The sequence below is a fragment of the Mytilus californianus genome, unplaced genomic scaffold (assembly GCF_021869535.1).
Source record: "Mytilus californianus isolate M0D057914Y unplaced genomic scaffold, xbMytCali1.0.p SCAF_14, whole genome shotgun sequence".
Lineage (NCBI taxonomy): Eukaryota > Metazoa > Mollusca > Bivalvia > Mytilida > Mytilidae > Mytilus > Mytilus californianus.
Genome location: NW_026262626.1, coordinates 27,919,609 through 27,942,633, shown reverse-complemented (window position 1 = coordinate 27,942,633; position 23,025 = coordinate 27,919,609). Strand labels below are relative to the sequence as shown.

At 32.1% G+C, this 23,025-nt stretch overlaps 1 protein-coding gene across 1 annotated transcript in view; it reads right to left on the bottom strand.

The window, feature by feature from the left end:
• LOC127724722 (uncharacterized) overlaps window positions 1-8,394 on the bottom strand; it is a 36,611-nt gene extending 28,217 nt beyond the window's left edge. Inside the window, exon 1 of the mRNA XM_052231814.1 lies at window positions 8,355-8,394. The gene's annotated coding sequence lies outside the window, so the exon portion shown is untranslated. The remainder of the gene's footprint in view (window positions 1-8,354) is intronic.
• Between the last annotated feature and the right edge of the window lie 14,631 nt (window positions 8,395-23,025).

Here is a 23,025-nt window from a genome sequence, read left to right as displayed (position 1 = left end):
CCATGCAAAAATTTATGCAGCCCAGAGGACTAAACGATTTTTTATGAAGGTCCGGGTTCTAATACCAACACAAATAATCTTAGTATGAAATTTGATCGTAGATTATTCTACATCAACTCGTACGAATAAATGTTTTCTTATTTTTTTAAGGAGCCACAGAACCTTTGTGCACGAAAAAACATAACGTTTTTTCTCTCTATTACTTGGTGATATAACCTTTGAATATACTCATTCTGTCAAAAGACACTTTTTGTTGTGAGTATAAACATACAATGTATATTTAAAACAAATTCCTATAAACTTTCATGCAAAAACTTTTATTTTATGAATGGACATGTGTAAAGATAGAATTATATATATCCCCATTAAGAGGCCCCTGACATACTGTGATTGCGTGAAGTCTTTGTTGTCGACAGCCACTGATACACACGATAACATTTTATTACCATGTGTCCATGTCCACGCTGTTATGAAATTCGGTCTATTCTTAGGGAAAAGATGGAGTATCACACGCTATAGTTAATGAAACAAAGGATATTTTCAGAAGGCATTATAAACCTCATAAAATTACTAATTACTGACACTCACCTGGTACCTGTACGCCAGGTATTGTTTACTTGAAAAGAAATTCAAACGTCTTGGCGTTTTCTCGATAAGAACTGTCAAAGGTTTTATGTTCTTGGCTTCGGATACCCCATGTACTGGATATAAACTATGTTCACCTAAATCTTCCACAATCAGAGAACTTACAGCAGATAACATTGTCGGTTATGTCTGTAGTAACTTAAACAACAATAACAGTAAGAATGATAATAACAATAATAATATGAACCCTATTGTGGTTATATATGTACTTATTTGTGTTTTCACTGTCTGTATCACTCTGCTAAGCTCTTCATACAATTGCATTTGATGTCTTTGTGACGTCAAATACGTTAACCCGGAGAGAAACTGTTGGAATCGTTCACTGCACTCACTCGACAAACGGCTTAATATTGTGATTCGCAGTTTATATTTCATTTATATACAGACAACCGGGTAATCGGTACATATAACGATAATAATGCTTTTTGTCTCTCTCTCTTTGTTGTTCAATTATGTGTGTAATTTCTCTACTTGCATACATCAGTCCAATATTTAAGCAACTTGTTTTTACTGATGTATTTTGCATAATAATAGAATCGGTACTTGATTATTGAAGATATCTGGAAAAAAGGAATTTATTCCATGATATTCAGTGATTAAAAATGAAGAGGATGTAAATGAATTATATAAAGACAACCAAAGAACTTACTTTTATTTCACCTTTAACAATTAGAACAAAATACATTTTCACGATTAGATTCTGTATTTCAGGTAACATTTTACTCAGGTTCTGACTTATTTGGCCCGAGAACACAGTTATTTCTTTTAGACAATAAATCCAAATTAAAAACATCGCACCTGCTCTATCTCAAATTTTTTTTTAGAGTGTAGTGTACTACTATTGGGACATACTTATTTTTGACTCTTTTTAACTGGACCAAATCACTACTTAAGATAAAGATTCAGCACCCAAATTGTGTTAACATGTAATTTCATCCCCTTACGTAATATCGTCCCGTCATTTGTTTTCATGTGTTTGTATTACCTTTCATTTTTGCTGGTGTTTTTTGTATGTGTGACTTTATGTGTTTCTTTGGTACATATGACGTGGCTCTGTACTTTTAAAGATCCCACCATTTTATTATTGTTCTATTATAATACCATTATGTTATTATTCTATTATAATTTTGAAAATACTTTGAACGACAAAATTATTTTACTCGCGTAGTGGTTTTAACCATATGTGGATTCTTAAAAATTCTAAAGAACTTCTGGATAATTTTAAATCTCGGTCTTTTTCTGAAATTAGTTCTAACAAAAACTTTTGATTTTCAACCCTGTATAGCACCATTCCCCATGTGAAATTATAATTTTGAAAATACTTTGAACGATAAAATCATTTTATATTTCTTTCTGTGTGACGTTTACATTTTCTGGCGTCAAACATTGTTAAATTTGATAGATGCTTTATGTGCTTCTTTGTTAAATGTTTGTTTGTTTTGAGATTGTGACACAGTGATGACTGCTGTACCCATATTTTGACACTTTTACCTATTATGTCTGTTTTTGTTCATGCATCGTTGTAAATATAATGGAATTTGATGCGACTGTCATACAAGTGAGAGGTTTACCGCTATAAAACCAGGTTCAATCCACCATTTTCTACATAAGAAAATGCCTGTACCAAGTCAGGAATATGACAGCTGTTGTCCATTCGTTTGATGTGTTTTATCATTTGATTTTGCCATTTGATTAGGGACTTTCCGTTTTGAATTTTCCTCGTAGTTCAGTATTTTTGTGATTTTACTTTTTCATGCATAAAATACCAAGAAGTAAATTCGGACGATAACTGTGTCCTCGGACCATTTATACGTTTTAGCTCTGGCATAGTTCCAACATTTGATCCGCAATTCTGGACTACAATAATAACTATGGATTTGAGCAATGAGAGGATATCTTGAGCAGTACAGAAATAAATCTTTTTGTACACATCATTACCCTACAAAAAATCTCTTGACTTTTTTAAATATTCGCGGACCTGCAATTACAGTTGTATATAGCATTTGCATCAAACCAGTGGTATAGTGATATAAAGTACAGTTAGGTTATATAACAATTCATTTAATTCATTCTAACTAAATATTATGTTTGACTTCCATACTAACTAGAAATGCTGATTTTAAGATAATCAATAGATATAAGAAGATGTGGTATGAGTGCCAATGAAACAACTCTCCATCCAAGTCAAAATTTACAAAAGTAAACCATTATAGGTCACAGTACGGTCTTCAACACGGATCCTTGGCTCACACCGAACAGTAAGCTATAAAGGGCCCCAAAAATTACTAGTGTAAAGCCATTCAAACGGGAAAACCAACGGTTTAATCTATATAAAAAACGAGAAACGAGAAACACTTATGAACCACATCAACAAACGACAACTACTGAACATCAGATTCCTGACTTAGGACAGGTGCAAACAAATGCAGCGGGTTTAAACGTTTTAATGGTGCCAAACCTTCACCCTTTTTCTGAAACAATAGTGTAACATCACAACATAAAAAGACACATTATAAAATATCAACTGAAATAGCTTAACTCAATCAAAGGACATATTAACACTATTGAACATACACTGAACAAATAAATTTGACCTATGATACAATGTAAATACAAAAAAAAAAAAAAAACTAAGGGAAGAATAATAAAAGTAACATGTTATATCGGTATGAAATATTAAACAATTAAAGAAAAACAATATGCTAGAAAAAAAATATCAGTCATTTGCAATAACTTTAAACACAGGTAAATGAAAATAATTTTGTTGCTAGGTATACGTGCACAGTTCCAATAGAGAAAGGAAATATTTTTACAAAATAAATAATTTTGATGTTCATAGTACGAAGTGAAAATTTATAGTAATACCAAACACTTATAAAAGCTGGTATATAGACCAGATATAACCCTGAATAACATTAAATAACAAAAAAGCATTACAATTAGTATCAACAGGTCAAATAAACAAGAAAGTACGATTTGAGAGTACTCGCAGTTACTGACGGCTAGTTAAAAGCCAAAATCTGTTTTCAATAATGAACATAATAATCTATGTCATTATTTTGATAGCAAATTGCTTTGAATAATTGCTTCTTGTTATTGTTGTGCTAATAGTCTGTCCCTTAAACTAAACATTTGAAGACATGGGGATTATGACCCTTAACCAACTTTTTTACTCAAATTAAGCAATGAACTAATTTCGTGGTGTTTACGTTAATGAAACAATTAGATGTACAAGTTTACCTTTCTAAAAAGGTATAATTGATTTGCAGTATCACAAATGTTCATCAGATTTTGTTATTGTATCAGCGTTGTGATGTTTATGGAATTTTTCTTTTGACTTTATCATGTTTATATCATTACTATTTATTATTTTCCATTTTTCATTTTCGGATACTTCTATTTGAGTTTCAGTTTTATCAGTAAAATGACACAAAATGCGCGAACTAACACGAAACACGCAGGTGAAGAAAAATTAGCACCATACGTTTTGATTGTTCGAATGAGAGACTATCCAAGGAAAATATAACATAAGATAGACTAAATAAAAATAATCATTTGACCAAAAAGGTTATCTTCGTCTTATAATACAGTTGATATAATACTGTTAATTCTCAATAATGTTTTGTCAAATAAAAGTGAATTTAAATTTCAAATTTCCATGTACCGAAGTTTAACATACCATGTGTCGGCGTTATATACTTGTGTTGTTTTGTTATATTTCTTAAAGCCAAGTTTACTCTGTAGATTGTATACTATAATAAACTTCAACAGGAACATATCTTGTAATAACATATCGGTAACATAGCGTTGTAATGTATCAGTTTTAACTATCAGTGCATATCCAACAGTATATATCCGACTCAATTCCATCGCATTATATGAATCGATCGGGTCTGAAATATTCATACTGATCTGGTACAGATATTCCGTATACATGTTTCAGATTCTATAATTCATTCAAGCCAATAAAATCTTAGCCAAAAATAGGCTTCTAAGGCAAGCTATCAGAACTAACGTTTTATATGTAATAATTTCAAGATGGCATGTGCATCGTCTGAAGGCCTCAGACCACAATTAATTCCACTTTGTTCGTAGTACATACATACTGTTCCCAAGTATTGTATTGGGTATCTAGTCCTTCTTTTTCTTCCTACTGTTTTCTTTGAAAGTTTACTATTAAAGTTATCCAATCAATATATATATATACCGAAATAAGTAAAACATGTTGGACACATTTATTGTTGGAAGTGCCAGTAGTGATTTTGCCGAAGTTTAAGTAGGGTAAAAATAAGCCTTCGGCATTTATTCAAGACTCACCTCTACCGTTTGACTTTTTTTCATGTCACTTAAGAGAGAAACAGCGATAGGTTGTGCTGGGACAAACATATCCCATTAGAATAATAATGCAGTAGACATATTTTATGTTCAAAACGGCACAATTTTTATCAATTCAGTTTACCCTTTTCAAAGAAAGGCATTGTAACTAATGGTAACTTAATTTTTGTCTGAAGCCTTAAAAGATTCACACCATGATGCAAAGCGATAAGACACTTAAGTGGGAATTGTTGTCAAACATACGCGAGTAGCATGTATTTTTTTTTTTTTTTAGTTTTGCAATGTTGTTCCTCAACGTCTTTTTTATGTAAGCCGTTGACATATATTTTGTTTCTTTGCTTAAATTTCATATGCTTTGTATAAGTTATGGCGTCGGTTGTTAAAATTTGCAAATGAAATTATCTTAATCAAATAATGTATGACGGTTAATTCTATTGATGTATTATACTTGTGTTGTTTTGTTATTTTTCTTAAAGCCAAGTTTACTCTGTAGATTGTATACTATGCTTAACTTTAACAGGAACATATCTTGTAATAACATATCGGTAACATAGCGTTGTAATGTATCAGTTTTAACTATCAGTGCATATCCAAACAGTATATATCCGACGCAATTCCATAGCATTATATGAATCGATCGGGTCTGAAATATCCATACTGATCTGGTACAGATATTCCGTATACATGTTTCAGATTCTATAATTCATTCAAGCCAATAAAATCTAAGCCAAAAAAAGGCTTCTAAGGCAACCTATCAGAACTAACGTTTTATATGTAATAATTTCAAGATGGCATGTGCATTGTCTGAAGGCCTCAGACCACAATTAATTCCACTTTGTTCGTAGTACATACATACTGTTCCCAAGTATTGTATTGGGTATCTAGTCCTTCTTTTTCTTCCTACTGTTTTCTTTGAAAGTTTACTATTAAAGTTATCCAAACAATATATATATATACCGAAATAATTAAAACATGTTGGAAACATTTATTGTTGGAAGTGCCAGTAGTGATTTTGCCAAAGTTTAAGTAGGGTAAAAATAAGCATTCGGCATTTATTCAAGACTAACCTCTACCGTTTGACTTTTTTCATGTCACTTAAGAGCGAAACAGCGATAGATTGTGCTGATACAAACATATCCCATTAGAATAATAATGCAGTAGACATATTTTATGTTCAAAACGGCACAATTTTTATCAATTCAGTTTACCTTTTTAAAGAAAGGCATTGTAATTAATGGTAACTTAATTTTGGTCTGAAGCCTATAAAGATTCACACCATGATGCAAAGCAACATGATGCAAAGCGATAAGACACTTAAGTTGGAATTGTTGTCAAACATACGCGAGTAGCATGTATTTTTTTTTTTTATTTTTTTACTTAGTTTTGTAATGTTGTTTCTCTCCGTCTTTTTTATGTAAGCCGTTGACATAAATTTTGTGTCTTTGCTTAAATTTCATATGCTTTGTATAAGTTATGGCGTCGTTTGTGACACAACATCACTTTGCCAAATACAGAATTGGTAGAAATTTGTGCTGCAGAAAATCCCAAAACCTTAAGTTTAGTCAAATTTTGAAGTGTTTATACTACGGTGATAGCAGTAAGCAATTTTGTAAACAATTGAATTATGTCATACCTTTCGTGGAGATTCATTTAAAAAAAGAATTACTGCATGAAAGTAAATAAATCAATTTTCTTTAAAATAAAAATGTTTCAAAAATGAAAGAATTTAGAAGGACAAATCCGTATGTCATTCTTAAGGACACATACAAGTTTTAGCTAGGTAGTTATAAACTTCATTATCCTTTACATACTATCGTCTTAACAATGTTTAGTATCGTAAAGTGTTTATCACCAGTAAATTTGATCTGAAAGGTTAATTTTGATCTAAACAGCACTTTAAAGACTGAACAATAGATTTTAAAGTCATTTTCAGTCTTTAGTCAATTGTCAGATATATTCACTGCTGTAAATTAAGTAATGTTCAGACAATTTCATAGCAGTAAATCAAGATCTGTTCGATTTATTCTCAGACTGTTTGGTAATTTTTATTAACCTGTACACATCAACATCAAACTAAATTGTCTGAAAAGCTACTGAACAGTACTGAATTGACTGCAAGCGAAATGTCTAAACGGTTCTGAATTTACGGGAGTCTGAAAAAATGGTTGAATAATGTATTGTTTAAACTTTTCAAATGATGTTAAAATCAAACGACCGTTTAAGATTAAAATGCAGTTAGAAGTGCATGTATTGATTAAATATTTACAAAATTGAACATTAGTTTTGTTGCCTTAATAAAACGGACATTAGAGGAAATTCGACATGTCAATTTTTTACCGATTTGTCATTACAATGAGTCATTGACGTTAGTTGTATTGTATTAAAGTGACAAAATGACTAGATTCAAATTATGAAATTACGCACTTTTTAACAATTCAGAAAAATAGAACTTTATAAAACGCATATTCCGAACCGCTTTCATACACATCCAAAAAAATCAGTATTTCCCTCTCCCAATACAATCTGATATAAGAAATGACTTCTCTGCCCTAAAACAAGTATTCCTTCCTCTAATTTCAAAGACATGATTAAAAAACTGATCCAACCTTGTTTTATAAAAAGAATGTCAATATAGATAGAAATATCTTGTTTTCAGATGAGACCAATCTAAACATGCTAAATTCTGAAAGTAGTGATCGGTTAAAATTAAAACATAACGACAACAAAGATGATGTTACGTCTTACCATCTAAGCTTACTTTTTTACGGACATTCAAGCAACATCTGCATATGTAGTAAATACATATCGGTTGATACGATATTCAAAGGTTTTCTTTCAAGATTTCCTTGATAATGGCGAAGAACGAAAATTAACTTGAAGGGTCAAATTTAACATTCACCTTCAGGACATTTACATGAGAATGTGGAATGAATGCACTACGCAAACACTCTGAGACACGGTAACAGTCAGCTTAAAACATGCCACCCCAAACTGAAATTTACTCTGACGTCATCTGGGGTAAAGTCTTTGCTTTGATCTAGCTGTGTTGGAACTCGTGCTATCCTGTACTCTGATCTCTTTGATAGATCTGGTTGTATGCTTCTTAGGTAGCTGTTGAATTAAAGTGTCGTTCCGACGGACCTGGGTCCTCGTTTTTATTATAACTTTTGATTGTCCTCATGGTAACTTCTCTATAATCAGATTATTTATTCAGAGAAATTAACAGTTTGTGTGTTATTAAGGAAATATAGTCAACAGTATTTCAAATGATATAACATTCTAATAGTAGATATAAAGATATAGTATGATGTGAATCAAGGAATACCAAATAATGATATCTAAAGAAACGTAGCAATGATAATATTAGTACTTACAATCGGTATACAACTACTTAGTAATTCTTTCAACTTGAAACCAATGTATATATTACAGGAAATACCGTTTTAATTTATATACTATAGGCTTATGTTGTTAACATCCTGTGTATGAATTTTTATTTTTTACTATTGCAGAGTGAGAACAAAAAATATCATTGTTTGTTGATAGTTGATTTTACCATTGTGGAACTTCAGTGTCATCTAATGGAGTGTATTTTTTCAAATCTTTTGGATTTCATTGAACGCACAGAGAATTTAAGATAAAGCATAAATGTTCATGACACATGTGCTTCTGTGCTAATTTAAAGAAAACTTTCAAGTGGTTTGAACTCGCAACATCAACTGTTGCGTGAAAATCCTTTTACAACATGCAGTATAATTTTATCAAGGTTTTTAAAACTAAATTAACAAGCAAAACAAATAGAGACAATTTCTCAGAGAAATACAAATTTATATATTATCATATTTGATTCATTTGGAAGCGACAGACCTGGGGAAAAAGCAAATTTTTTTTGTCATAATGTAATCACCAATGTCAGTCAGCAGGGTTTAAGAACATTTGTTGTTCGACCTGGTAGTCAAATGCGTTTTGTTAAAATATGCTTTTTCATTTTATTGGTCTTATGGAAAATGTTGTTTGTGCTGTATTTAGACCCCTCTAACAAGAAATTTGTTTTGCATGCACGCGTAAAAAAATTGCGGTTTTTATCCAACGCAATCATAGGTTTGAACGTTGTTTTCAATTTAGACTTGTATATATATATATATATATAGATTGCCTAACAATGTAATTTTAACACACTATTAAGTATGTAAATATAAGAATGTTTAAAATATTTACAAAATGATGAAAATAAACGCAATATTTCGCTAGACTAACTAGCTTTATCAAGCGTGCATCTATCCAGGTGAAATCGGATGTAGATGATAAGAAACTTTTGCAGCTCAATGTATATGTTGCACTTGAATTTAGCTGCCTTGAAAATAATACATAATTTGGATGAAGTTCAAGATTTTTACAAAATTGGCAGTTGAAGTTAGCAACGTCCATTGGCCAATATTACAGGATAAAAAGGACGATGCTGTGTACTAAATTATTCTTTATCTTTCCTGTATCTTTTCTCATCTTTTTCGTTAAGACCATCAGGTTCTAAAGTGTGGAGTTGGTGGATCCAAAAATTTTCTCTTCTCCTTCTCGCCGTGGTGTCCCACTCGGTGTTGACTTCTATGATTTGGAAGGAAAAATTATCAAAAGAATGTTTCGTTGAACGAAGATGTCTTGTGAGAGGACAGTTTTTGTTGGTTTTGTACCATGAACGATGGTTATTGAGCCGAATATTAAATTTGTCCATTGTTTCTCCCACATACTGAATGCCACATGTGTCACATGTTAATATATAAATTGAGTTCTCCGTTTTACAGTTGGAATTTGAGTAGATGGTATAATTTTGTTTAGTAACGGAGCTGATGAAAGAACTGCTTGTATTGGCAGCTTTACAACACAAGCAGTTCCTTCGACCACATTGTTTGTAGCAACCGGGAGATGGAGAAGGCTGCTTTGCTAATACAGATGTCACTAATTTGTCACGGATGTTTTTAGGTCTTCTGAAGGCCATGACTGGAGGTGAGGAAAATACTTTTTTAAGATTTGAATCATTTTCTATAATTTTCCAATGCTTCTGAACAATGGAAGACACATTTTTAAAATCAGGATGGTAAGTGAGTACAAGGGGTGTTCTGTTAGCTGCTTTATTCTTATCTTTGTACTCTAGAAGTTCTTGGCGACTAGTTTTGTTTGCTCTTTCGAAAGCGCTATCAATGATGTTGTTATTGTATCCTCGAACAACTAGATGTTTACGTAGTTGTCCAAGTCTAGCATTTTGCGTATTTTCAGTAGAGCATATTCTCTTGATTCGCAATGCCTGGCTGAATGGGATGCCACGGGAGCAGTGTTTAGGATGGCAACTTTTAGGAGAAAGGAATTGATGTTTGTCCGTTTGTTTGGTATGAAGGTCCGTTATAATGGTTCCGTTCTTGATGTAACTCGTAGTGTCGAGGAAGTTTATTTTCTCCATAGATGATTCATATGTAAATTTTATTGAATGGTGGAAAGAGTTACAGTGTCCTAGAAATTCATTAAGATGTTCTTGTGAATCTGTCCATTTGAAATCAATATCGTCAATGAATCGGAACCATGATAAGGGCTGGTATGGAGCACTAGCCAAGAGGCGTTTTTCAAGTTGGCCCATAAATATGTTGGCATATGACGGGGCCATTTTTGTGCCCATACTAGTACCGTCTATCTGGAGATAATGTTTTTCATTGAAAGAGAAGTTGTTGTTCTCTAGCACTAGTTTCAGAAGTGTAACAAGGCACTCAGTTGGAGGATTTTTTTCACTACGAGTGTTCCATACCTCTTCACACGCTGCTATTCCTTCGTCTTGTGGAATGTTGGTATATAAAGAAGACACGTCCATGGATGCAAGTATAGTATTGCTTGGTAGAGGATTGAGGCTTTCCATTTTCTTTAGATAATCAGTCGTATCCTGGATGTAAGAGGGTAGTTCTTTCACATGAGGTCTTAGATGATGGTCTAAAAATTCTGATATCTTTTCAGTTGGATGACTATTTGCTGAAACAATTGGTCGACCTGGATTGCCCGTTTTATGTATTTTAGGCAACATATAGAATCTTCCGGCCTTTCCTTCTTTCTTAAGAGGTCGGAGATAATCAAAGGTGTCATTGTCTATATGCTTTTTGTCGAACATCTCTTGAAGGATGGTGTTGATCCTTCGAATATTATTTAGTGTTGGATCTGTGGTTAATTGTTTATAAAAAATGGAGTTTGAAAGTTGGCGATTTCCCTCTGCTATGTAATCTGTTTTATTCATGACAACCACAGCGCCCCCTTTGTCGGCAGGTTTTATTACGATATCCTCTTGATCTTTTAACGCTTTCAAAGCAATGCTTTCTGACTTGGATAAATTATAATTTCTTGTATTTGTTATACAGGACTTTATATCAGACCTCACGTAGTTAATGAATGACTCCAAGTTATCATTTTTACTCTTAGGTGGTTTCCATGAACTTTTTTTCTTAAATTTTGGGATGGGCGTGACTTCTTTATTGGTGTCAGTATCTGAAACTGTTAATCCAGCTTCTTCAAGGTTTTTCTTGCCCCTATTGTAGAAAAAATCTTTCAAGCGTAAACGTCTAGCGAATTGGTCTAAGTCCTCGTCTAGCTGAAAGTTATTTACATTTGATGGGATAGGACAGAAGTTTAAACCTTTACTTAAAAGAGATTCTTCAGCACGTGTAAGTTCTTTAGATGACAAATTTACAACAATGCTTTCAGTTTTTTGTTTCCGTCTTTTCAATTTTCTTTTTCTAGGGACCTTATGGTTTGTTGTATTGATATCATTCATATCCTGATTTAAATAGACAGTGTGAATTTTATCTCTTTGAAATTTATTCCTTTGTTTTTCTTTATGTTTGGATAGTTCAATTTTTTCAATATCTGCAAGGCGACGTTTAATTATTGGTAAATCGTCACGTGAAATGTTACTATTGTTGATGATATCTGATATTTCATTTACAATTTGTTTGTAATTTGTGGTTGTAAAAGAAAGTAACAGTTGAAGTAGCTGGATTGAACAGTTAAACAGAATTTCATTCCAACGACTCATGAATCTTTTGGATTTATGTCCCGGTGCCTGGGGACTCACTTTGATGTTTAAACCTTTTGGTACAGTTCTACTTTGAATATATTTTTTTAAGTTTGATAAATGATGTTCAGTTTGTAGTTTCTTTTTAGTTAAAGATCTTAATTTCTTGAAATGCAGTGCGCTATCCATGTTGTAAAGATAGCGATAGATTTGAATGGATTACACAAACATTTGTGAAATGCGTGCTACTGAAGATAATAATATAAGTGCCTATAAATAGCAGCACATGACATACAAATCTATGGGAGTGTGGATTAATCAGTACAGAGATTAATTCAATTACACAAATAAAATTATAGATTGCCTAACAATGTAATTTTAACACACTATTTAGTATGTAAATATAAGAATGTTTAAAATATTTACAAAATGATGAAAATAAACGCAATATTTCGCTAGACTAACTAGCTTTATCAAGCGTGCATCTATCCAGGTGAAATCGGATGTAGATGATAAGAAACTTTTGCAGCTCAATGTATATGTTGCACTTGAATTTAGCTGCCTTGAAAATAATACATAATTTGGATGAAGTTCAAGATTTTTACAAAATTGGTAGTTGAAGTTAGCAACGTCCATTGGCCAATATTACAGGATAAAAAGGACGATGCTGTGTACTAAATTATGCTTTATCTTTCCTGTATCTTTTCTCATCTTTTTCGTTAAGACCATCAGGTTCTAAAGTGTAGAGTTGGTGGATCCAAAAATGTTCTCTTCTCTTTCTCGCCGTGGTGTCCCACTCGGTGTTGACTTCTATGATTTGGAAGGTAACATTATCAAAAGAATGTTTCGTTGAACGAAGATGTCTTGTGAGAGGACGGTTTTTGTTGGTTTTGTACCATGAACGATGGTTATTGAGCCGAATATTAAATTTGTCCATTGTTTCTCCCACATACTGAATGCCACATGTGTCACATGTTAATATATAAATTGAGTTCTCCGTTTTACAGTTGGAATTTGAGTAGATGGTATAATTTTGTTTAGTAACGGAGCTGATGAAAGAACTGCTTGTTTTGGCAGCTTTACAACACAAGCAGTTCCTTCGACCACATTGTTTGTAGCAACCGGGAGATGGAGAAGGCTGCTTTGCTAATACAGATGTCACTAATTTGTCACGGATGTTTTTAGGTCTTCTGAAGGCCATGACTGGTGGTGAGGAAAATACTTTTTTAAGATTTGAATCATTTTCTATAATTTTCCAATGCTTCTGAACAATGGAAGACACATTTTTAAAATCAGGATGGTAAGTGAGTACAAGGGGTGTTCTGTTAGCTGCTTTATTCTTATCTTTGTACTCTAGAAGTTCTTGGCGACTAGTTTTGTTTGCTCTTTCGAAAGCGCTATCAATGATGTTGTTATTGTATCCTCGAACAACTAGATGTTTACGTAGTTGTCCAAGTCTAGCATTTTGCGTATTTTCAGTAGAGCATATTCTCTTGATTCGCAATGCCTGGCTGAATGGGATGCCACGGGAGCAGTGTTTGGGATGGCAACTTTTAGGAGAAAGGAATTGATGTTTGTCCGTTTGTTTGGTATGAAGGTCCGTTATAATCATCTTATCATCTACATCCGATTTCACCTGGATAGATGCTCGCTTGATAAAGCTAGTTAGTCTAGCGAAATATTGCGTTTATTTTCATCATTTTGTAAATATTTTAAACATTCTTATATTTACATACTAAATAGTGTGTTAAAATTACATTGTTAGGCAATCTATAATTTTATTTGTGTAATTGAATTAATCTCTGTACTGATTAATCCACACTCCCATAGATTTGTATGTCATGTGCTGCTATTTATAGGCACTTATATATATATATATATATATATATATATATATATATATATGGTGTACAAATTTTTGCACCTCATGTTTGTGGTATACCATCTTTTCCACAAGTTTATTGTTTTCTGTTTGGTATTAAATTAATATTAAGATCCATTTCGTTAGATCTGGTGATCAATTTTGTTTGGCAATCGTAAATGGCAGTCAGCAGGGTTTAAGAACATCAGATGTTCGACCTGTTAGTCAAAAACGTTTTGTTAAAATAGACTTTTTCACTTTATTGGTCTTTTTGAAATTGTTGTTTGTGCTGTATTTAGACCCCTCTACCAAGAAATTTGTTTTACATGCACACGTATAAAAATTGCGGTTTTTATCCAACGCAATCATAGGTTTGACCGTTGTTTTCAATTTAGACTTTTATATATTTATATATATACAACTCGTCTAAACATCAGCCCAACAATGTAGGATCTGTAAATTTGCTTTCGCAAATTTTTTGTTCTTCCCTCGCCGGGATTCGAACTCATGCTACTGAGATATCGTGACACCAAATCGCCTGCACTGTATCCGACGCGCTAGACCACACGACCACCTGGGCTTCACAAATAATAAAGCTTTCGGTGGCCAGGTGTTACCTTTCCTCGTCAGTTTTAATCTAGCGTCGTAATACAGTACATGATATATAAGGCATCAAGATGGAATTGTTACAGATCAGCTGAAATATCTATTGTAAAGGATCCTACAAATTAATGCAAGATACAGTCACAGAAATAATTATATTTATAAGTATGTCTGAACCAGTGACAACTCTACAACAGATTTATCCGTCGGATCACCAGCAGTGATGGTGATGCATGGCTGTGTACATTCTGTATATACAACTCGTCAGCCCAAGAATGTTAGATCTGTAAATTTGCTTTCGCAAATTTTTTGTTCTTCCCTCGCCGGGATTCGATATATATATATAGTTGCATAAAAAAAAATCAACGATATGCAATTTGTTTGAAATAACAGATATAAAAATCAAATCTTTAGTTTTTTTTGAAATATACAACAAGAAATTTAACAATATTTGAAATCTCATTTCAATTATCAAGTTGCATAAAATACTTAAGTCTTATCTTGTCAATTCCAAATCACTAAAAAAAACTTGTTGATATTCGAAGCATTATCCACTTTATTTCCTGTTAACAGTTTTGTTTTCCATTTCTCAACTTATTAACTTTTAATTTTGCTTCTACTGATAGTACTTTGTACTGGATATTGGATATAAATATCGAAACATCAAAAATATTACAAGTACCTGAAGTAACATATTTTTAATTTTATTTGGTATTCAACTTGAGGACAATTATTCATGACAGCTGTCAGCATATTGTCAGAACATTAAACCACTGATTATTTTGTGTTAATTTATTTTTATTGAGGCCCATATAATATCAGAAGTGACAATGCATGTTGGTAATAATTGGTAGCTAATTTCTTGCTATATAAAGACTTAATGCATGTTAACTATTTCGTCTCATATATTTGTAAATAGTTTAAATTTTCTCTAGACATTTGATTGGTTTAATCAAGCAGTAAATGTAAACTTTAATAGCTTTAATCAAATATTCCATTAGGTCCGAAATTGTAAGGGTACCAAATTGTTTTTGACAGGTTACAAAATGGAGGGTAAATTATGTTTAGGGTACGAAATGACCATAATTTCAATAATTGAATATGTAATACAAAAAAGGGGTCATCGTTTTTCAATTTGAACACTGGCGTTTTGTAAGCAAATATTTTCCTTAAAATGCTGAAGTAATATAAAAACATATTTCTATATATATAAAAAAGAAGATGTTGTACTATTGCCAATGAGACAACTCTCCACAATAGAACAAATGACACAGAAATTAACAACTATAGGTCACCGTACGGCCTTCAACAATGAGCAAAGCCCATACCGCATAGTCAGCTATTAAAGGCCCCGAAATTAACAAATGTAAATCAATTCAAACGAGAAAACTAACGGCCTAATTTATGTACAAAAAATGAATGAAAAACAAATATGTAACATATCAACAAACGACAACCACTAAATTACAGACACCTGACTTGGGACAGGCACATACATACAGAATGTGGCGGGATTAAACATGTTAGCGGGATCCCAACCCTCCCAGATGGATACAAATAGAAATACATATAACAAAAACACAAAGTGTTTATAGACTGAAAGTTTAATATCGATCGATTTGAGATCATAGAATCTAGTGTCACAAATTATCTTGAATGCAGGCAACAAATTATCATGTAATCGTCGTCTTGATAGATTCGATAGAAAAAAATGCAGTACAGATTCAAAGTAAATCATGTACCATGTAATCACATCTGGTTCTCAGTATTTGTTGGTAACCTCATTTTCATAATTCGATTGATGATTATACAATCCAAGTATATCTTTCCTTTTCAACATATAGGCTAGCCACATACATGCACAGTTCTGCCACGAATTGATCAATTAGTAAAAGTTTATCCCTTTTCCCCCTTTCATAAAAAATCAAAACCTATTTGGTAAAATGTGTCTTTTCCTTCAAAATAATCCCATCATTTTTCTATGGAGATTTAATTCCACATTTTTGCATGAAGTTGAAATATCACAAACAAATTATAACCATGGAATCGATATTGTTTTGCTAAACATAACATTCCCCCCTACAACCGTTCGTCACGGGGGGAAATTGCGAAAAAAAATACTAATTATAACTTCAAGTTAGATACTTAAGTTCATTTGGTTTTGTTTTAGATTCTATATTAAACAGAAAAGAAGGGAACGTTCGAAAAACTAAAAAAAAAAACACATATATTTTGTTTTTAAAAAGTTCAAGTCAAATAAAGATCTTTGTTTTACAGTGCCACCGATTTTCGTTTTTCTTGTTTTTCATCGGTAGAAATTATAATGCTTAAACGTATCAAGTAATAGATATGTAAGGAACACAAATTATTCATATAGTAACCTCTTTTCTGTGTCCTTCATTTTGCTTCATCATAATTATGATATATATTAGCGTAATCAATTCAACTAATATATTATCGCACAAAAGTCCTTTTCTTTCATAATGTAAAAGTTTTCAGTCAAAACAAAGTGAAAACAATGAAAGAAAACAATGTATGTCCATTCAGAATGATACCAAGAGTTTATTTCTTATGATTTTACATTCTTTAAAATGTCTGTTTTACTTCATTTTATACATGTTAAAAGGAACAGATATTATGCATTATGAAGGAGCTTGCATTAACAGAACAAGATTATTGTGAAAGCCTGGAAACTGTCATTGTACGTAAAAAAACCTGTTAAATCACAACACGTCCATAATCTTTTTAGAAAATATTTGATGACGTCAATGCTCACTAACCATTAATGTATTGATAAGACTCGATTCCTTTTACATGCATATGCACATGTTAAAGACCTTTTGTATTTAAAGAGAAAGCTGTTAAAGATTCAACTATATACATTTGCTATATATATATGTAATATCATTCATACAAGTACTCATTATTTGATTTGCAAGTATATAAACTGAAACTGAAACAGTAAAATAGTAACACAAAAATGAAAAAGGGGATAACAACACGAAATACAAACCTCAGTAATAAATCGGCCAGAAAAGATAATGATAGGGACATGCCACTCTTATATACACAAAAGTAGCTTAAATTTATTCAAAGATACACTAAATAAGATCAAATGTCTGCTTTGCTGCGTTTTTCCAAAAACTTTAAATTGCTACAGATTTTTGGTTATGTGTTGTTCAGACAAACTTTCAAAAACTCAGAAAACATATCAAAAATGAACGAATTTTCTTCAGTTTTTTATCGGATTTTTTGTAAATAAAAATGAATGTCATATAACTGGACCTAAATAATTTGAAGATATATTACGGAATGTATAGTTTCCAAGGTTTACATAGTATACCAACATTGCATCCGTTTCTATTGCACATAAGACTGATACAAAGGGATACAAATTTAACCGAAGCAAAACTATGTTTTGCATCAAAACTGTGTACAGTAAAAACTGACTTTACACTATAGGAGCTGGTGCAACTGTTATATAGGATGAAACATGTAACTACCTTTTGAATTAAAGGTAATGATATTAAATCATTTGGCTCATGGCCACCACTACACTTCATTCAAAATCCTTTTGTTGAGACCGTTCAAAATGTAAAAAAAAAGGAAATTGCATTCAAACCTCATAGCAATAATGCATACAAAAGCTCAACTAAATTTTTTTTATACAACAACAATACTGTTACATGCAACACAAGGGTTCTATAGGAAAAGTGGACGATCACGATACATTCGAATTTCAGGGTTAAAATCTATCTACAGAAAAGGTTTGTCAACATTTAACAAGACCCGTCAAATTGAAATGTAAAACAACACTGTCAGTAAAGCAATTTTTATAACAGTGTACATCTATAATGGCATTTGTATCTGTAACACAATACTTTACTTCATTTTCAACACATGTTAAAGTTGATTTGCTTTAGAATGTCCTGTCTTGATGTTGGAGTAAAAAGGCAAACGTTCAACATTTGCAAAAATATATTGCTGCCATTTAAACGCATTCATAGTATGATTGAAGAAAATTTCCACAATTCCAAGTTTAGTCTATACAAATGACTCACTGGGACTGTGAATTTATGTAAAGACGCAAGGACGTCGAAAAAATAAACTGGATTTACCTTCTTAATATTTCAAAAACTGTACAAGATTGTTTTAAATGTTAATTCAACACATTTATGGTCATATCTTATGTTACCAATTGAAATTAATTGTTTACAATCATTCATTTGGCAGGAATATATGATGAATGTGGGAGAGGATTTGCAAGAATGTGCAACAACATTACAAAAAATGTTTGAGTTTTATAAGCATTTGTTAGTCAATGGGCTTAATAAAGCATCGGATCTTGAAATGTTTGTTTCAAAAATATTTGAAAAAGAAAAAAATATTGTAAGTATGGAAGATTTTTTTTTATAATTTTGTAATTTCAATAAATTTAAAACTACATATAGGAAGATGTGGTATGAGTGCCAATGAGACAACTCTCCATCCAAGTCGCAATTTATAAAATTATACCATTATTGGTCAAGGTACGGTCTTCATCACAGAGCCTTGGCTCACGCCAAACAGCAAGCTATAAAGGGCCCCAAAAAATTACTAGTGTAAAACCATTCAAACGGGAAAACCAACGGTCTAATCTATATATAAAAATTGAGAAACGAGAACAATTATGAACCACATCAACAAACGACAACTATTGAACATCAGATTCATGACTTAGAACAGGTGCAAACAATTGCATCGGGATTAAACGTTTTAATGGTACCAAACCGTCTCCCTTATCTGCAACAATAGTGTAACATCAGAACATAGAAAGACACACTATAAAATATCAATTGGAATGCCTTAACCCAATCAAAAGACGTAGTAACACAAATGAACATACACTGAACGAATACATTTGATCTATGATACAATGTAAATACAAAGTTAATAGGAAAAAGGGACGAATAATTAGAGTAAAAGTATTATACCGCTGTGAAATGTTAAACAATTTCTGAAAAACATCAACTAGTTTATATAACCATACAAAAAGCAAAAGGCAATAATGTATGTGATTTTTTATTATTTTTATCTTTTCATTTATCGGGCAAAAAAGACAAAATGACAAAACCTTAAATTTGAGGTCTCAATGATCCCAATAATCCTCATGCTTTTAGATTATGAAATATTTTTGACATACACTTTTTTCTGAATGATGACATTGAAAATATGTTTGAAAGGGATGCACGTTTGGAACTGATGCTTATTTATCTATTATCAACTGTCCGTCCTGTTTTCTTTCAAAAATTTAAAGATACAAAGCATGACTAAGACGAATATTCTGAATGATATACGACATCATCAGAAATAAAATAAAGGAAAATGTCTGCATTTTTAGTTTATCACGACCACATGGCAAAAAAAAAAAACATCAACAAAGAGCCATTAACAATTAAGATACATAAAAAATAAAAGTACAAAAAGAGATAGAATCAAAGCACACTTGTATTTGCTAGAGACATGTATAAGGTACTCCTCAACACACAAGTCTATCAATGTTAACCCTAAACAAGAAAGGTATACAAATTTATTTAACGGAACGCTCTTTGTATAACTGTCTTTGTTGCAGTTGTATAGTAAATACATTTCAACACTATCAGAATATAAGAAAAAGCTGCAGGATCTTCGCAATGACAATATAGAGTTTGATGACAAATGTAAAGAATTTGAAAGTAATGAAAGATGTATGCTGCGTTTGCAAACATTACTGGCAATGCCTGAGAAGCGTTTTAAGTACTACTTCAGCATTTGCAAGCATAAGTAAGATAGTGTTTTCATTTTTCTTATTCGTGTACTGTGCATACATTTTGCTTGCTGTTTACCATTTTTTGTTATGTGTACAGATTCAGTGAACTGCATCTTAAATTTGTTATTGCAAAGAATTATCTAACTTTAACATTGCTAGATACTAAATAAAACTCAACAAAGAAAGTTTTTCGGGTGTTTCTGTACAAATGACTTTTTGGGAATCATCGATCAAAGTGTTGAATAAATTTTGTATTTCAATTTTGTTAACAGATTGGTGCACCTGTACGGAATTCTATTTTGAGCAGAATGCTTTGCAAATAAACCGAACACATTCCTTTGGATAGGTCAGACCTATGTCTGCCTTTTGAGGACTGCTCCAGTCCTTTTGTCAAGGCTGCTCTTTTTTTACCAGCCCTGAAGACATCTGCTACAGACCAGACCAGACTTGTAAACAGGTCTGATTTTGACCAGTCTCACCACTTGTAAATTAATTGTGATCTGAGATGGTAATTTTGATCTGAACTACTATTAAAAGACATAACAAGGAATTATTAATTCAGTCTTTTAGTCAATTTTCAAACCTATTCACATACAGAATTGTCTGATAAGTTACTGAATATTACTAAATTGACTTCTTTGAACATTACCAAATTTACCTCAGTGGATAAGTAAAAAAATTGTTTGAAAATGTGAAAGACTGAAGATGATTTATCTATTGTTCCGATTTTTCAGATTATGTTAAGGTCAAATGACCGTTTAAGACAAAATTAGAATACTAGTACGCGGATAGATAAGTTATTTCCAGAGCAACGGACAGGTCATCTTGATTAGCACTTTTTCATAATAGACCACTTTTTTCATATATAAACGATAATCGACATATAACATGCAAATTTATAAAAGGAGGGAAACTTTATTTCGAAGACAGATAAAAAAGTCATTCAATGGTTTGGAAGAAACCAATGGGTTTGAAGAAATCAATCTATATCTTTAAATAGTATCATTTTTGTAGTTTACGTCGTTCTACGTTTTTTTATGCCGCTCCTAGAAAAATTCGATGCCGTACTGTATTTATCATCGTAATTTATTTTGTTAACATCAAATTTATAAATCATATCTTTAACGGAATGTTCAAATTAAAGTAGAAAGGTTCCTGGCTAACTGAGATGTTCTATAATTTTCTGCATATGATAAGGTCCTATCACTTTTCTGTGCAAAGACCTATTGATTTTGTAAGTGGAAAGACCTATTGTATTTGTTCTGATTATCATTGTTTTTCTGCCGCCAAATTCTGTTCTTGCGTGTAAAAGAAATCGACAAATTTAATTTTCCACATAGTTCGTTTAATCCCCAGGATGCTTCAGTCAATTTTGACCGAAGCGATACGGAGACTCCATATGAGAGTTATTTCCCCTTTTGTATTTGATATGAGTGGAATACAAATGTAACTCGTGAACCGTAAGTGATGGAGACAAAAAAAAATGGTGTCAAGGTCAAAGGTCAAGGTCATATTCTAAATTTTGCCCTTAGCTTGTGTTTGCTTCTTATCTTAGACTTTAACAGCTACATATAAGAGAACTGAAGCTAATTTTTTGAGAAAAACATATGGTACATTTAGTCCGACCCAAACTGAGTATATCTTATAGGAGTCATTGCCCTTTAAATGTTAAAATTGATTTTAAATCGAATATAACTTCATTGCTATACATGATAAAGCCAAAGGTCTTTTGCAAAGAGTTGGATGACACATAAACTTGAAATATATCAACCGGAAGTGACATTGTGCAAACCGGAAGTAACTATTTTTGCAATAATTTAAGGAAAAATACATAGAAACTATGTTATTTTAGAATCAGCATACAATAACGTTTTATTGACACCGGAAGTCACCTTACGTTAACCGGAAGAAGCAAATTAGTCCTTATTTTGAATAAAAATATAAAAAAAACATATATTTTCGGAATCAGTATAAAGTAAGCTATTATAGCACCAGGTTCACCTTCTGAAAAACCGGAGTGGCTTATTATCTACCTTATTCCAAGTGAAAGTACATGCAAACCATATATTTTTTAATCAGTATGAAGAAACCTATGAATAAACGCCAATAGTAAATTTTAGTAACCCGGAAGTAGTATCTTATCAATTGTTTTGATAGTTAATGTGGAAAGACCTTCAATTGTTCTCTGAATAATAGGTTTTTAATTAATTATTTTTATCCTTCTTCCGCCACTTTTATTTCTTTCGTGTAAATTTTGTTTCGCAAGATGTCGCTTAGATGTTTGGTATACGGTATCGTACACTGTATGCGCCTTTGAAAATGACACTGCTTAACCGAATAATTTTCTTTGCAAGAGTTATCCCCCCAAACACTGTTTTCCCTGTGTTTGAATCTCCTCCGTAACCATAAAAAGAAATCGATAATTTTTTTTTATCAAATTTCTCGTTATATCCTCAAGATGTTTTGTCCGATTTTGCCCGAAGCGATACGAAGACTCCATATGAGAGTTATTTCCCCTTCTGTATTTGACACAAGTGATATATTAATGTATACATTTTGTAACATGAATGGTAAGTGATAGAGACCCAATGTATTTTGATATGAGGACAAAATGTTTTAATTGAAGGTTAATTGATTACTACTTCAACTTGGTACATGATAAAGCCATAGGGTCTTTTGCAAAATGTTGGGTGACCTTGAAAAAATGTCAACCGGAAGTGACCAGAGTAGACCAGCAGAAGCCATGTTTGC